Source organism: Vicia villosa, linkage group LG6, assembly GCF_029867415.1.
Source record: "Vicia villosa cultivar HV-30 ecotype Madison, WI linkage group LG6, Vvil1.0, whole genome shotgun sequence".
NCBI lineage: Eukaryota > Viridiplantae > Streptophyta > Magnoliopsida > Fabales > Fabaceae > Vicia > Vicia villosa.
The window spans coordinates 41,819,312-41,837,874 of NC_081185.1; the positions used below are offsets into that span (position 1 = coordinate 41,819,312).

At 39.6% G+C, this 18,563-nt stretch overlaps 1 long non-coding RNA gene across 1 annotated transcript; it reads left to right on the forward strand.

Moving 5' to 3' along the window:
- Nucleotides 1-17,699: 17,699 nt before the first annotated feature.
- Nucleotides 17,700-18,350, forward strand: LOC131611472 (uncharacterized). The gene is made up of 3 exons (XR_009286919.1): nt 17,700-17,782; nt 17,881-17,968; nt 18,212-18,350. It is a non-coding gene; the product is annotated as an uncharacterized LOC131611472 (long non-coding RNA).
- Nucleotides 18,351-18,563: the final 213 nt, after the last annotated feature.

An 18,563-nucleotide genomic window follows, 5' to 3' on the forward strand; every position in this document is an offset into this window, starting at 1 on the left:
GAAGATGTTGAAGATTCATCTATGGAGGCTCGAAGATGGGAGCCATCGTTGAAGGCTGCTAGCAAGCAAGGTGTGAAGGCCTTCCCTCTTCCTCCTTCTTTTGTATTTTGTAACTTAGAAGTTACAGAACCTTGGCTGCCTTCTTCCCTCCTTTGTAACTATGGCACTTTTTGAGAATTATGAAAAGAGAGAAAGCAAGGACTTAAGTTGCTTTGGTGTGATTTGCAATGAAATGAGGCCTTCTATTTATAGGAAAAGTTAAGGGCATGTTTGGATGATAATAAACTTGAATGGCAAATTGTAATGATTGCAAGAATATTCTTCATGAGATATTTCTTATGCAAGTGGGAAAAAAAATCTCTCTTTGATCTCTTTTTTGTCTTGAAATTATTCTTTTGTTAAATACACCCCTTTTTGTCTTGAATTATTCTTTTGCTAAATTCACCCCTCTTATGTTTCTTTTTCATGTTGCATGAGGACTTTGAAGAAAGCATGAAGAAGCTTGAACTTGAAGGATGGAGATTTGAAGAATTCAAGAATTGCATTTGAAGTTTTATTTTTTTCTTTTCCTTGTAATTCCAACTTTGTATGAATGAAACTTTGTATTCTTGAAAATGAATGGAATTTTGTAATTCTTGAATTTTGGATAAAGTCCACTTGTAACGCATTTGTTCCATGTAAATGCTTGAATTTCTTTTAGAAACTTGAATGAAATTGTTATTCAAGCATGAAGCTTTGAATTATTCTTGAATGACCTTGAACGGAATTTGAATTCCTTTTGAATAGAAAATGATAGGAAATCCTTTGAATTTTAGGCCTTGAAACATGTTCTTGTCATCATGGATCTTTGAAATAATATTGAACTTGAAATTCTTGAATCCATGGTCTTAGAACCATACTTGAAGCAATTCTTTCAAAATGAACTCAAAATGGATAATGTCTTCTCCTTTTTTGCAAACCTTGAAGAAATCCTTATGGATAATTTTGAATTTGTTCTAAATTCCAAGCAATCCATATGAAACACTTTCTTTCATCAATGACAAATCCACATGCCAATTCTTTGAACAAATTCCAAACTAATCTCTTGAATCGCACAAATTGAAAATGGCACACTTCAAATGAACACAAATTGATGACTATGGATCTTGAATTGAGACACAATTTCCATTGGATGTTGTCATAGGGATTATTTGAAGATGATTGAAACTTTTGATTGACTTCCTGGGGATTTTTAGGGTTTCCCAAATGTGATCCCTGATTTCGGTCCCTGATAATTCAAAAACCCTGATCTGAGGATTTGTCTGATCAATCTTTGTATAGGAGATGTTCTGAGCCAATGGATTAGGTAAAAATGATGCACTTGGGGTCTTGAGGTCATGTCCCAAGTCTTTAGGTCAAATCCTGAGCAAAAGTCAGGAGTATGCTATCTTCAGTCAAAACCCTAATCTGGTTGGTTCAGAGCCTTTGAGCTTGTTGAAATGAATCTCTGAGGACCAAATGTTGATTGTTGATGAAGATGATTCATTTGAGATGAAGGGAGAACAAAACCCTAGTTGATTGTTGCTTGTACTGATGAGTGATTTCTTGATTAAATCCCTGCTGAGTCACAAGTAGCAAACACAAACTATGCAATTTGTTAGAGATGCAAATGATGCATATGCAATGATATGAGGTGGTATCTTAGGTCAAAAATTGGGGTATGACAGATGCCCCTATTTAAGTTTCTTCAACCTGAGACATGAAGATTGAAAATCTTCGTTTTGATAGGGTGGAAGAGACTTAAATATCAGAAGACGCAAATTTTGGACCTAAGATACCAAAATTGCGAATGATACAAGGATATCTTTACCGAGGGAATATCAAGAACTGACTCCACTGGGGAAAAGAGATAGGGAAGGATGTCTCAATCTGTTTTAGGAAGAGAATCCGTTTTTTTTCTTTTCGGGAAAGCAAGTGTATGCTTCACCGGGGAATGATAGCTTTGTAAGAAAAGCTTACCTATTCGACATTATCGACTATCAACATGAGGATAGACTTGTTTAATAATGCGAAGGTAAAAGGTATGAAACTGTATTACCGACTATCAGCATGGTGATAGACTTGACAAGGTAAAAAGAAGCTTCAAAAGTTTGGTTAATATTACCGACTATCAGCATGGTGATAGACATGTTTAATAATATAACCAGAACAAAAGGTTACCGACTACCAGCCTTGTGATAGTGGTTTTGAAGACATGATCAATTATCAGCCAAGTGATAAAATGATCCTGGAGACTTTGCTAGGGAAATTACTGGTTATTCAGCCTTGTGAACAGTAATAAGGCCCTGATGGTCAAATGATCTTCATGATTGATTTCCTTGAGAGGAAAAAGCTTTTGAAAGAAACATAAACTGCTCAGATGATGAGGCTATTGTTTATGGTCTGTTTTTTCACGACTCTATTTGAGGAATTGGTATTTTGAATCTCTGGTAAAGACAAGGTTCTAACCAAGAATGAATTGGAAAGAGACAGTCAAACAAGACTTTGTACCCATGAGGAATGAACTCGAATGGGTATTTTCTCCTTTGTTTTGGAGAGGAGAAACTGAAGCAACCTTCTTCCACGAGGAATGATCTCAGTGGGGAACTGGAGAAAGAATATGTTTTTTCTGCTTATGGGTGACAATCTATTTAGAGGGATGACACACCCATACTCGTTTCTTTTTCTTTTTGCTTTTTCTTTTTTTCTTTTTTTTTTCTTCTTTTTTTCTCTTTTTTTTTTTTGGGATAGATATATCCTGAACAAGCGATTATTGAAAAACGCAAGAATGCATAAATGATGCAAATATGTATGAATGATGAATGTCATGAATGTAGCATGCATACTGACGATACTGACAGACAATGAAGTATATACTGGAGAAGGACCGACGTCGCAATACAACCAGATACTTGGCAAATGTTCTTCAACACGGTGTAGATAACACAGGTGATGAATGGTGCTGCATGTTTTAAACTTCTCTGAGGAAGATGAGCATCTTTTCTTATTGAGATGGAAGAACCTCTTCACTGGAGATGGAAAATCTTCTTCACTGGGGATAAAAGATCCTCTTCACTGGGGATAGAAGAGCTTCTTCACTGGGGATAGAAGAGCTTCTTCACTGGGGATAGAAGAGCTTTTCCTATCATAATCTTTGATTCATCCTATGGAGATAGCTGTTGATGTTCCTTCTGTTGTTCACAACTCAAAGGAAAGTTTCGCTTTTATTTTGAAAAAGGAAAGTAAATTCATTTAAAACTTTTTTTCTTCTTTTCTTCTTTTCTTTTTTTTTTTTTTCAAAAATGAATAACACAATTAAAGCGTCATTTTGAAAGCTAAAAGAAATTAGAGATTGCAAACAAATGGGCACAAGGCTCAAATTTATTTAATAGGATGGAAATCAGCTAAAGGCGTGATTCCATGGAGTATTTACAAAAGTTGGAAATGGTAATTACGCGGAAAAGGCTACATTGAAAGCAATAACCACTATTCCCTAACAACTTTGAGTTCCAACTGTGCTTGTCGCTTCAGATTGGCGATGATTTGATTGAAGATCCTTTGATGAGAAAGACTCCTCAGGTGACGAAGTACGGACTGATGCAGTTACTTTGTCATAAATCCCTAATTTTTGCCTAGATTGCCCTTTCAGGTTTTCAATCTACCAGGATGAATTTTTTTCTGTTTATTGTCTCTAATTTTTGCCTGGACCGCCCTTTTGGGTTTTCAGTCCACCGAGACGCTCATTTTTGCCTAAGTCGCCCTTTGCGGGTTTTCGACTTACCGAGCTGTTCTTTTGTTCTTTTTTAGACAAAGTATTTCTTGACTGCATCAGCATTCACAGGATGTGGGAGTTCATCACCATCCATGGTTGCAAGAGTCATGGCGCCGCCAGAAAATGTTCTTTTGACAACATACGGGCCTTCGTAATTAGGAGACCATTTGCCCCTAGAATCTGGTTGAAAAGACAAGATCTTTTTAAGCACGAGGTCGCCTTCTTGAAATTCACGAGGTCGAACCTTTTTGTTGAAGGCTTGTTTCATCCTTGCTTGGTATAACTGTCCATGGCATATAGCAGTCATACGTTTTTCTTCGATTAAGTTCAACTGATCGTATCTGCTTTGACACCATTCAGCCTCTGATAACTTAGTCTCCATGAGGACTCTCATTGATGGGATTTCAACTTCTACGGGGAGCACAACTTCCATGCCGTATACTAGAGAAAAGGGAGTTGCCCCTGTTGAAGTACGCACTGAAGTACGGTACCCATGTAAAGCAAATGGCAGCATTTCGTGCCAGTCTTTGTAAGTGACGACCATTTTCTGGACGATCTTCTTAATGTTCTTGTTGGCGGCTTCGACGGCGCCGTTCATTTTTGGTCTGTAAGGAGAAGAGTTATGATGCTCAATTTTGAATTCCTCACATAATTCTTTCATCATCTTGTTGTTCAAGTTTGAACCATTGTCAGTAATGATCTTGCTGGGAACACCATATCGGCAAATGATGTTATTCTTGATAAACCTCACAACCACTTGTCTTGTAACATTGGCGTAAGATGCTGCTTCGACCCATTTGGTGAAGTAATCAATTGCCACTAAGATGAAACGATGACCGTTTGAAGCTTTCGGTTCGATCATTCCGATCATGTCGATACCCCACATGGAGAAAGGCCATGGAGATGAGAGAACGTTGAGTAGAGTCGGTGGCACATGGATCTTATCTGCGTAGATCTGGCACTTGTGACATCTCTTCACGTGTTTATAACAATCAGATTCCATTGTCAACCAATAGTAACCTGCTCTTAACATTTTCTTGGACATTGCATGCCCGTTTGAATGAGTTCCAAAGGACCCTTCATGCACTTCATGCATTAACATGTCTGCTTCGTGTCTATCCACGCATCTGAGTAAAACCATGTCGAAATTTCTTTTGTATAGCACATCTTCATTCAGGAAGAAACTGCCAGAAAGTCTCCTTAGAGTTTTCTTATCTTTGTTTGATGCCCCAAGCGGGTACTCTTGAGTTTGAAGGAAGCGTTTGATGTCGTGGAACCACGGTTTATCATCGATGACTACTTCAGTTGCAAACACATAGGCGGGCCTTTCAAGGCGCGTGATTCTGACTGTAGGCATATCATTCCAGTGATTGACTTTGAACATGGAAGATAGAGTAGCCAAGGCGTCTGCCATTCGATTCTGATCTCGAGGTATATGATGCAATTCAACCTTGTTGAAGAAAGTCAACAGACGTCTTGCATAATCTCTGTAAGGAATCAAGCCAGGGTGGTAAGTTTCCCACTTGTCTTTGATTTGGTTGATCACGAGGGCTGAATCTCCATATATGTCTAGGATCTTGATCCTTAAGTCAATGGCTTCTTCGAGACCCATGATACAAGCTTCATATTCTGCGATGTTGTTGGTGCAATCAAATAGCAATCTGGCAGAGAACGGGATATGAGTACCCTTGGGAGTGATGATGATTGCCCCAATTCCATTGCCAAAAGCGTTTACTGCTCCATCAAAAATTAGGCCCCATCTTGATCCAGGCTCAGGACCTTCTTCAGGTAACGGTTCGTCACAATCTTTCATCTTCAAGTACAAGACATCTTCGTCAGGAAAGTCAAACTTGAGAGATTGGTATTCATTAATTGGTTGATGCGCCAAATGATCGGCGAGAATGCTTCCTTTGACCGCTTTTTGAGCACGGTATTCAATGTCATATTCGGATAACAGCATTTGCCATCGGGCAATCCTTCCTGTTAAGGCAGGCTTTTCAAAGACATACTTGATTGGATCCATTTTGGAGATTAACCAAGTAGTATTGTTGATCATGTATTGGCGGAGACGTTTTGAAGCCCAAGCCAAAGCACAACATGTTTTTTCGAGCATGGAGTAACGAGACTCACAATCTGTGAATTTCTTACTCAAGTAATAGATGGCATGCTCCTTCTTACCGGTTTCATCTTGCTGTCCAAGCATACAACCCATGGATTCTTCTAACACAGTAAGGTACATGATTAATGGTCTTCCTTCAACTGGAGGAATCAATATTGGTGGTTCTAACAGGTACTCTTTGATACTGTCGAACGCTTTCTGGCAATCTTCAGTCCATACAACCCCTTGATCTTTGCGGAGAAGCTTGAAAATTGGCCCACATGTAGCAGTCATTTGAGAGATAAATCTGGAGATATAGTTCAATCGTCCGAGAAATCCTCTTACTTGCTTTTCAGTCTTTGGTGCAGGCATCTCTTGAATAGCTCTGACTTTGTCGGGATCTACTTCAATTCCTCTTTGGCTGACAATGAAACCCAAGAGTTTTCCAGATCTAACCCCAAAAGTACATTTGTTAGGATTCAAGCGAAGCTGATATTTCCTTAGTCGTTGAAACAACTTCAAAAGGTATTCAATATGTTCTTCTTCTGTGCTGGACTTGGCTATCATGTCGTCCATATAAACTTCAATTTCTTTATGCATCATGTCATGAAAGAGAGTAGTCATTGCCCTTTGGTAAGTTGCGCCTGCATTCTTCAATCCAAACGGCATCACTTTGTAGCAAAAGGTACCCCATGGGGTGATGAAAGATGTCTTCTCCATGTCTTCGGGAGCCATCTTGATCTGATTATAACCGGAGAATCCGTCCATGAAGGAAAAGACGTTGAACTTAGCGGTGTTATCAACCAGCATGTCAATATGTGGTAATGGAAAGTCATCTTTTGGACTGGCCTTGTTTAAGTCACGGTAATCAACACACATTCGGACTTTGCCATCTTTCTTCGGAACTGGCACTATGTTAGCCAACCATTGAGGATATTCAGAGGTGACAAGAAAACCTGCGTCGAGTTGCTTTTGAACTTCCACTTTGATCTTGTTAGCCATATCAGGGCGAGTCCTTCGCAATTTCTGCTTAACTGGCGGACATTCTGGCTTCAATGGCAAGTAATGCTGAACAATATTGGTATCCAACCCACGCATGTCTTGGTAGGACCAGGCAAACACGTCAACATATTCTTTGAGAAGGTCTGTCAACTTACTCTTGATATCAGTATCAAGCAGCGATCCAATGGTCACTTCTTTTTTGTCTTCTTCAGAACCCAAGTTGATCTTTTCTAAAGGCTCTTTGTGAGGCAGAATGGCTCTTTCCTCGTGCTTAAGTAATCGAGAGATCTCGTCCGGGATCTCCTCTTCTTCCTCTTCTTCGGCTTCGAACACAGGAAACTCAAAGTTGGGAGAGGGCATAGGGTTATTGCATTCAATGGGTTTATCAATAGTAAATCTGCACATGTGATTTATATTTATTTCAGAAAATTTATGAATGCAGGAGTGTATGCAGATTTTTTTGAAAAGTTTTTTTTTTGGTTTTTTAGGATTACCATTTCCAGAAAAAAGCAAAAATAAAACATATAGTATAGGGAATTCAAAATGACACTTTATTTATGATTCATCTTTGAAACAAAGCCCTAAACACAAACTCATTTGTCTTGGGCAGGACAAAGAGGGAAACTTTTAAAACAAAGCCCTATACACAAAGTTATTTGGGCGGAACATTTAAAAGCAAAGCCCTATAAAACATCTCTCTGCTTTGGGCAAGGCAGGAGGTCAAAATAACAGCGAGGTGATTACTTTGAGCGGCGAACAACATTCGGAACGTCGACAGCTTTCCAGTAGCAACGAACTCCTCTATGTATTATGTATTCAGGAAAATTCTCCTCAGAATTATCTTCAGTATTGACATTGACCGCTGGTCGAGCAGGATTTGAAGGTCCTGGTTTGTCACCCTTGTTCTTTGTAGAGTTGAAACGGTCTTCTTCTACTTCTTGAAGAGCATAAGACGAATCACAATCTTCAGAATTTTCAGGGTGTTCTTCCCAGTCTTCAGGATGAAGAGACTCATTGTCAGCGACACTTTCTGAGTCAGTTGCGGGGCCATCTTCCCCTTCATCTTCAAAAATGGCATTTATGTGATGATAACCATCTTCAGGATTATAAATCTTGGTAGATGCGTTGAATCCGAAATCTCCAGTAATTTCAGGTTGCCGAGAAAATTGACAGGGCTGATAAGCCTCTTCTGGTTGACTATTGCATTCAAAGGAATCTCCCCATCCAGTTGGTTGAATATCTTTAATCGCAATCTTTGAACTTTCAGGTGCAGTATATTTCACCATATAATCATATTTTCCACTTGGTTGTCCCAAGGTGTCCCAGATTTCTGCAGGAACAGGCTCAGTTTCTTTGCCTTTGGATTTCTCTGAAGGAGGATATGGTTCTTCCTGAGATATGTATCCCGAGTCATTGAGATAACATTTCCATTCTTCTTCATCATCGGAGAGACCTTCTTCGATGCATTCTTCGATAAGGACATTAACCTCTTGAGGAATTGGGTTAAGGAATCCTCCACTAATGAATGTTTCTTTGATCGGACGAAGGGTTTCATCCTTCTTGGTGCAGTTTGAGAATGTTGGTGAACATCCGAGACCTGCTCTAGTTTCATTCTTGGTAGGGATCACAACTTGCCCCCAGCCAGTGGTAGTTCCATCTTTCACTACTTTTACCGCCTCTTTGTATGAAGAGATTGATGCTTTCTTTTTGGAAGATTCGTCTTCTAAAGAGAGACCTTGGAACTGAGTTCCTTCCACATCATCAGCACCAATGAAAGAGAAATTGGATAAATGGCTCACCATCAAGGCTTGTTCTCCACTTATTGTTACCAATTTTCCATTTGTTACAAATTTTAACTTTTGGTGGAGCGTAGAAGTTACTGCCCCTGCTTCATGGATCCATGGTCGTCCTAACAGACAGCTATAAGAAGCTTGAATGTCCATGACCTGGAAGGTGATTTGGAATGTATGTGGACCAATTGTCATGGGAAGATTGACTTCGCCGATAACAGATTTTCGCGATCCATCAAATGCTTTGACAACTACACCACTGAACTTCATAGGCATTCCTTGGTAAGACAAGCGAGCAAGAGTCGTCTTTGGCATCACATTCAAGGAAGATCCGGTGTCTACCAACACATTGGACAAAGAGTCTGACTGACAGTTCATAGAAATGTGCAAAGCAAGATTGTGATTTTTACCCTCCTCGGGGAGTTCTTCATCACAGAAGCTTAAATTGTTACAAGCTGTTATGTTGGCTATTATCCCATCAAAGTGATCAACAGTCACATCATGATCTACAAAAGCTTGATCCAAGACCTTCATCAGGGCTTCCCTATGGGCTTCTGAATTCAACAGCAATGAAAGTATTGAGATTTTTGAAGGAGTCTGCATAAGCTGATCCACAATTTTGTATTCACTTCTTTTGATAAGTTTCAAAATTTCATCAAAGTCAGGATTCACATTGGTTCCAATGGATTGACCAACATCAGTGTTTGTATTACTGACAGGAGTTTCCTCAGGATTCCTCACTGGTGTATTGACAGGATTTTGTTCGGCTGCAGGAGCAACAGGCTGCTTTGGAGGTAGTGGAGTATACACACGTCCACTTCTTGTTACACGACTTACATCAGCAATGTTTACGACAGATGAAAGAGTAGGTAAAGGAACTTCTTGTCCATTCTTTATCATTGTAGCATTGTAGTTGTATGGAACTGCCTTGTCAGAGTCATAAGGAACAGGTCCAGGTAGACAAATGATCAAAGGAGCAACAGGAACCTTTGGCTTGTTGTAGGTAACTTCCATGCGCTCAGGCATGTTGAAATGAGGAACGATGACGTTAACTGTAGGCATTTCCGAGTTGATATCTGAGACTAAAAGCTCATGCGGATAACATCCTATCATGTTAACTTCATTTTCATCCCTATTTCTGTAGATCTGAATAGTACCATTATCCAACAGCACTTGGAGATCTCTTCTCACAATCGAACATCCGTGAGGATCTACACAACATATGCTACAGGAACCATATTGATGCTGGCGAAAACTCGGCCCTCGACAGAGAGTGGCGTGCATTTGTACCAAATCGGCTCTTGAGAAATTGATATTATAGACTCGGTACGGACCAGGACATCCATACACCATGTTTACAACATGCCCTCCATGATTGGGCAGCGGATTTGCTTGCACATTAGGATTCAAATTTCTGAAAGAGAGGAGATTGGATCTAACCAACCTCTGAACTTCATATTTCAAAGCTATGCAATGCTCAAGATCATGGCCAGGTGCTCCTTGATGATAAGGGCATGAGACCTCAGCTCTGTACCACCATGGAAGTTTCTCAGGTACTGGTGGTGGTGCTTTAGTTTGAACAAGACCTCTTTCAATCAAAGCAGGGTACAATTCTGTGTAGGTCATTGGAATCGGATCAAACTGTGGAGCTCTTTGCACACGATTCTGATTATTGTTAAACTGCTGAGCCTGTTGTCGAGGCTGTTGTTGTTGAAACTGCGGGGTAAATCCCGGATTTGGTGTTGTATTAACGACTGGCGCAATAGCAGTAATCTGTTGTCGACGATTGACGTTTCCTCTTGGCTTCCCTTGGGATACCATGTCAACACTTTGTTCCTTCTTCTTTTGGAAACCACTTCCGAACTTTTTGGTTCCGCTTGAAGATCCACCTTCTTTAGTTAGGCGTCCGGTTCGGACTCCTTCTTCTAAACGCATACCCATGTTTACCATTTCGGTGAAATCACTTGGAGCACTAGCAATCATGCGTTCATAATAAAACGGACTGAGAGTATTCAAGAAGATCTTTGTCATCTCTTTCTCTTTTAACGGTGGATTAATCTGAGCAGCAGTTTCTCTCCATCGTTGGGCATACTCTTTGAAAGCTTCATGGTCTTTCTGAGCCATGGATCGAAGCTGATCTCTGTCTGGAGCCATATCCGAGTTATACTTGTATTGTCGGACAAAGGCCTCACCTAGGTCGTTGAAAGTCCGAATATTGGTGCTATCCAAACCTGTGTACCACTTCAGTGCGGCACCAGTTAAACTGTCTTGAAAGTAATGGATAAGCAACTGATGATTATCTGCATAAGTAGACATCTTCCTGGCATACATCACAAGATGACTTTGTGGACAAGAACTACCTTTGTACTTCTCAAAGTCTGGGACCTTGAATTTAGCTGGTATTTGTACACTGGGAACCAAACATAGCTCCTGAGCATTCTTTCCAAACAAATCTTTTCCACGGATAGCTTTAACTTCCAGCTGCATCTTGTTAAACTGCTCTTGGAGATCTCCCACAAGATTACGCTGATTTGTGCTATCACCTTGATCATGATAAATCTCATTGCCATCATAAGGAACAGTGTGAACCGTAGGGGTCGGAACTGTCATAGTGGGTTGAGAAAGTGCCATAGTGACTTGAGAAAAAGTTATCCCCTGATTTGGAGTGAACTGTGAGCTTTGTGCAGCAGGCGCTTCAGTTGTGGATGTTTGAACCCCAGAAACATTATGGCGAAAACCTGTACCGAAGCTGAAAGGCGTGCCCCAACCTTCTGGCATGGAGAAAGATGGAATGCTGAATGCAACTGTAGAAACTGGAGTAGTGACCTCAGATGTCACTGTTGCTTGACTGTTTGGTGGCGGCGGCTGATTCTGTGCGGCCATTAAGGAGTCAACCAGAGTAGTGAGACTTTCCAACTTTTCCTGAAGGGTGGTCACTATACCACGGAGCTCAATATTCTCTTGTTCAGAGTGTTCCATTACTCTTCTTCTGCTTGAACGAGTATTGTATCTGTGATCTGATTGCGAGCGCGGTCGAGAAACTTTGAGACGCGACAGCTTGACGATCTAATGGAGAAAGATCCAAAAGATAAGACTCTATACAACAGACTCGATATGCAGAATGATGTATGCAACAAGAAGTTTATGATTTTTCCAAACATTTTAAAGATTATTTCCTTGCAAACATTTGTACACAAACTATTCTTTTATTGAATAAATGGGAAATGTTACAACATTGGAGCGTAGCTCCTTACAGAAGCAAATGATAAATAAAAAGCTAAACAATCCTAAGCATCTTCATCAGACGAAGAACCAAATGCATTGTGCAGCTTGAGCTTCATGATTTCTTTCCCATAATAAGCTTTCAACTTGGCCTTTTCGGTCCTCAGCTTGTCAATCACATTCTTCCAGTCGTCAGGAGGCGGAGCGTTGCTTGTTGAACCTTCAAGATTTCTCTTGCTTTCTTTGATGTACCTTTTGATTGCAGCGTCTTTCTGACGAATCTTCTCATCTTTTCTCATGAGCCATCCATCTTGACGGTAAAGAGTTTCTTCGTGATCTTTCACTCGTTTCTTCAACCTTCTGTTTTCCACATCGGTCTTACGAAACTTTTCTTCCCAAGCATCTTTCTCTATCCTCATCTTAGCCAAAGTGTCTTGGTATTCCTCCATAGTGGGAATGTTGGGCAATTGAGATACTGCAGGGAACATGGGTTTTTCATAAACATAAGGCATTTGAAACTCCTTTGCTCTTTTCTTTACCCAGCAGGTGTAGGTGTCCACGGCAATGCAATTTCTCGCTTCACCTTTTTCTTTCCATCGGACGTCGTACCAAGCTCTTACCATTCTTGTTTTCAACCTTTGAGGATCATCCCCTTCTTTGTAAAAGTAGCATTCCACTGCGAGACCAAAGGGTTTAGTTGAATTTGCATACCCGAGTTGTCGTCGGGCTAAAATCGGATTGTAGTTAATTCCTCCTTGTGTACCAATGAGGGGTACGTTGGCGAACTCTCCACAACTTTCAATGATTTCTGCACCACAGTGAGCCAAGGTATACCAACGGATATCATTATTAGTAAGAGACATAAGTCTTCGAGGCCAACGCAAGCCTTCTCGGTTTTCTGTGAAAATAGGAGACTCAGGTAAGTGTGAAACAATCCATTGGAAAAACAGAGGTGCACAACAAACAATGATTCCACCGCCTTGGCGATTCCTATGATGAACAGAGAAATACATGTCACCAAGCAAAGTCGGAACAGGGTTTCCAATCAGAAAGATCTTTATGGCATTGATATCAACAAAGTCGTTGACGTTGGGAAACAGAACCAACCCATAGATGAGCAAGGCTAATACAGCTTCAAAAGCTATCATGCTACCAGTTTCGATGAAATCAAAGGCTTTCTTTACCAGGAAGTGTGAAGTTAAACCCGGGAGGTTTCCTTTGGTAGTCCAATTACTCTCTACTTCAGATTTCTTCAAGTGGATACTTGCTGCAATGACGTGTGACTTAGGAATGGCTTCCAAACCATTGAAGGGTATTTTGTCAGACACAGGAATACCCAAAAGATTGGCATATTCTTCCAAGGTCGGTACCAACTGGTAGTCTGGAAAGGTAAAACAACGGTAGACGAGATCATAGAACTGAACCAGAGTTTTGAGAAGTCCTTCATCAACATGAGTGTTCAGGATAGGCAAAAGTTTTCCATAACTTTCCCTAAAATCCGAAGGATCTTGTACAAAAGATGATAACTCTATCAGTTTTCCCACATCAGGCGCTTTGAAACCATATTTCTTGGTATGCCTCTTTACCTCTTCCATAACTTAATCCTAATGTTTGCAAAGAAAATTTCTCTAAATCTTTGGAAAAATCATGTTTTTATGGAAAAAAGATGTTTTTTTTTTTTTTTTAATGAATGTATGAATGCGTGGATGCATGAATGCCACATATTCAAACATGGTAAAACAGACATGGTAATACGAACATGGTAACACAAACACGGTACACAAACATGGTAACACAAACATGGTAACACATAGGTTCAAAGGTCCAGCGTCACGAGCATGAGGTCAGAGAACCAAAAATGGGATAGATCTAGTTAATCACCTGTACAACATGTTCTACTGATACGTCAGAGTCTACATTTTTCTTTCGGATATTACCGGCCTTCCACAATTCATCTCATGAGCCAATAATATTCTCAAGAAAAACTCGTCTGAGTGTGGTTCTCCGCATGACAACTATCCAAGTCTTCACCTGGATCGTTTCTGCACCACGTCCTAATAAGGCCAGGATGGGTTGGGGTTCTACGGCCAACTCAGCTTCTACAGTTCAATGCAGCAATAATGTTTTCGCTACGAAACATGCTAAACATATATTACCAACAAGGAACCTCCACTGAGCGGAAGGATTCTCACGTGCGCCTGCACATGACTATACCCTCCACCTAATTTCTTATGTGTACTTAATCCGGGTTAGGATTTGTCCATAATGTATCACTTGTAACAGAACCACACAAGTAACAGAACCAAAGAATCACACATGTAACAAAAATTAAAATAAAAACAATAATTAAAAATAACCCTTCCTTTGGAAACAATAAAAAGATGGTCCCCAGTGAAGTCGCCATTTTTCTGTCGTCGGGCGAAAAATCGTTTTGTTCCTCTTTTTTGGGATGAGACACCTGATGCCTTCTTTGGGCTCGAGTGCTCATAAAAAATGATTTTTCTTTGTTTCGACCAAACTTTTTATTATTTCCAAAGGAGGAAAAGGAAAAAAGCTGCAATAACCTAAAAAGTGGGGGGAGATCTTGGGTAAGAGGGTTGGTTATACGAAGGGAAGGTATTAGCACCCAACGTATCTATAGTACTCTATAGGATTCTTTATTGTTTTTCATTCTATGTTATGGTGGTGGTTCTGTTGTGAAATAGGTAGGACCTAAGGTGTTTGTTTGATTATGCTCGCAAAGATCATCGCGATCCTCTGCATACATATCCCTTAGAGGGAATCAGAGCATCTGTAGCTCGGGGTCTACGGGTGCTAAGGTTTGAATGGTTTGAGGGAGAAGTTTTGCTCGCCAAGGATACGACCTTGTGCCTACGTATTCTCAAAGGGATGTTGAGAAAGTCAGAGCAATCGTAGTTCCCACTTATGCTAGTGGAAGCAAAGGATAAGAGACAAATGTCATCTAAATGTTCGATGTATCTAATCTATATCATCATATACATCTGTTTGATTTTTGTTTGAAAATCTTTTCATTATAAGCCCTGGGCCATGCCACTTATGGCGCTTAGAATGATAAAGATGTTTTTGTTTGTTTAACCAGCCTTGTGGCAAAAACTTTCAATGAAGTCAGCCTTGTGACAAAAAGTTTTGATTAATCAGCCAGCCTTGTGGCAAAAGTTTCAATGAAGTCAGCCTTGTGACAAAAACTTTGATTAATCAGCCAGTATGGTGGCAAAACGGTTTGATTGATTAGCCAGCCTTGTGGCAAAAAGAAGTTTGATTGATTAGCCAGACTTGTGGCAAAAAAGTTTGATTGATTGATTGTTTGTGATGATATAGAAGAGATACTCCTATCATAGAGATGATAAATGTCTAATCTCCTAGGGTATTTGATTTGGATATTGGGGATGCTTATAAGAAGCCCGTGGGTCCTTGTACGAAGCCCAAGAGGAGGCTATCCGAGGGTCCTTGCATTGTAAGCCCAAGAGGAGGCTATGGGAGGGACAATCCAGGGTCCTTGCATTGTAAGCCCAAGAGGAGGCTATGGGAGGGACAATCCAGGGTCCTTGCATTGTAAGCCCAAGAGGAGGCTATGGGAGGGTCACTCGTTTGTACAAAGCCCAAGGGGAGGCATGGTATAGTTGGTTTGAGCTCTTAGAGCGATTTCACCGGGAAACCATACTCTATGTCCTAACCTAAACTAGAGAGATTCTTTGCACGAAGCCCAATAGGAGGCTATGGGGAACCTAGTGTTGTACTAAGTTGAACAAGCACACATATCACACATATGAACAAACATGAACAAGTATGAACAAACATGAACAGGTATGAACAATTATATATATATGACAGAGTGTGTGTATATAATGGAGTTTATGAAGGAAATATACCTGTAAGCATGCTCCATTTGTATACACAGGGGTCGGGACTCACACTCGGGGAGAAGTCCACTTGAGTTTATTCACAGCTATGTAAACAGGTTTTTACAAAAGGGCTTGGGACTTATACCTACATGGAGGCCCATGGTATATTTTTGGGAAGATTTAAAGAAACCTTCATTTTTTGATTTGTTATTCAAAGTTAAAAAAAACAGATTGAAATATGTACAAAAATGCGTACAATGAAATACCTAATTTCATGTACTGGAATGGGTATGTACAAAAGGGGCTTGGGACTTATACCTACATGGAGGCCCGTGTTTTATTTACATAAAACATGGTTGATTGTTTTATTTACAGACGCGTCGTTTGTTGTTTTGAAAACAGTTTGAAAAGTATTGTTTTGAAAGAGTTTTCTGTACAAAGAAAAATTGTATAAAAGAAAGAGGAAAGGGACTTATACTCTCTAATATTCGAGAGGCCCCACTGTTTTGAAAAACAATGAGTTGCATGATTTGAAAGTGAATTGATTACTGTTGTGAAAACAGTTGATTGAGTTTTAGGCTTACCTCGAAGAATGAGAAAATTGGATTTCTGAGTTTGAGGTGTTACCGTGATCTTCAAGTGATGTGCTTGGAATAAATTAGGATCTTAACAAATATTAAGAATCCACACCAGCAGAAAAGAAACGTCGAATAAGCTCACAACTTTCAGCAATTCCATGATCATCCAGTAATTGTTTATGGAGTTCTACAGCAAATGGAAGACCAAACAAACAGAGAACAACAGAGAAATAATCTCGAAGTCTCGGATGAAGTTAGAAAATTCAAGCAATGTGCAATGGTAATCAAATAGAAATTTAAATGATTAACTACACAAAATTATATGAAAATATTAAATTCAAAAGAAATTAATCTAAGAAAATATATTTTTTGTGATTTTTTCATGAAAAGAAGAAAATAATTAGAAAACATAAAATTAAATATGCATCTAAAATATTTTTGGGATTTTTTAATAAGGATTAGAAAAGAAAAATAAAATCCTATATTAAAATAAAATGCTTAGTCTTTTTTATGCAAACAATTTTCTTAAATAAAACTAAAAGAAATAGTTAAAAGAACTAAACTAAATAATTGGGCCAGGGGGTTTAGAAAACAAAATGGAGGTGCATGGCCCAATTGCTGAAAGCTGCATAAAAAAAATAAAAAGAAAGGTTGGGCCGGACCGGGTCGGGTCAGATGGAACCCGGATCCGCCCATGCTCTTATCACAAGCTTATGGGTTTTGATTGGAACCCTAACCAACACATGAGGCATCGCCTCCTTCCATTCCTTTCTCTATTTTTTTTTACGCTTCTGAACAGAAAAGCAAAAGGAGAACAACAAGACCAATTTCTCAGCTCTCTCTCGTGTTACCTCTCTCTCTGCTCGCTGTGAACAAGAAACAAACACAAGCTCTCACTCGGTTTTCTCTCTTTGCTGACTCTCTTGCTGTGAACAACAAAAACGATTCAGCCTCTCTCTTTCTCAGATTCTCACGATGGTGAACAACAATAATTCGATGGCTCCTTTCTCTTGTTCTTTTGCTCTCACCGAACAAACAACAACAACCGCCTTCGAGTTTTTCCGGCGGCCATGAGAGGAGCTTGTTGAATTCGTGAACCGATTTCACAGTCAAAAGTGGAAAACTAGGTATGCTTCTCTTAAACTCTGCTCTTAATCATTCAGTTAAACCCCAAATTCATCACAACAGTTATTCACATTCAGACTCAAAGCTAAAAAAAAGAACTGTAAATGATTTTTGTCCGGTTTCCTTATGATGAACCTACTGAAATATTGGAGTTAATTTTCTGTGTATGGAGCTTGGTTTACAGTGAAAGTTTAATATGATTTTTCTCTGTATTTTCAGTATAGTAATAATAACTCAAGCTTTCTCTGTTTCGATTTTGTCCGCGGTGAATAAAACAAGAGCTTCTGGTCTTTTTGATTGAAGACAAACTCAAGGTTTGTTCTTCAATTTCGTTCTCATGGTACCAGCAAGTTTTTTATGATATGGCAATAATAACGTATGCTCTCTGTTTTTGGTTTTGAACATTTTACAGATACAGCAATAATTAACAGCAAGTTTGAGAGTGAAAGAAGAACCGACTTACCTACGGCGAGGAGAATTTCGCCGATTATTGTTTGAAGGTACGTTGTTCACTTTGCTTTCTGGAAATTCTGCAAGTAGCTTGTTGTTGTCACTGTTTTTGAACTGTCGGCTTCGAATTAGTTGATGTAGGAGTTGATTTCTTTATGCTGGCTGCAAATTATTATTATTGCTTTGCTGAATTTTTGCCGCTACTGCTTCGGAGTTGTTTTCGTGTAATTCTGAACCGTGAATTATTGTTGTTGCAATTGTTGTTGTGTTGCTGAATTTTTGGACTGCTGCAGGTACAATCAACGGTTAATGGAAATATGGAGAGTGAAAGAAAAGAGGCTTACCTGCGGCGAAGATGTTGAAGATTCATCTATGGAGGCTCGAAGATGGGAGCCATCGTTGAAGGCTGCTAGCAAGCAAGGTGTGAAGGCCTTCCCTCTTCCTCCTTCTTTTGTATTTTGTAACTTAGAAGTTACAGAACCTTGGCTGCCTTCTTCCCTCCTTTGTAACTATGGCACTTTTTGAGAATTATGAAAAGAGAGAAAGCAAGGACTTAAGTTGCTTTGGTGTGATTTGCAATGAAATGAGGCCTTCTATTTATAGGAAAAGTTAAGGGCATGTTTGGATGATAATAAACTTGATTGG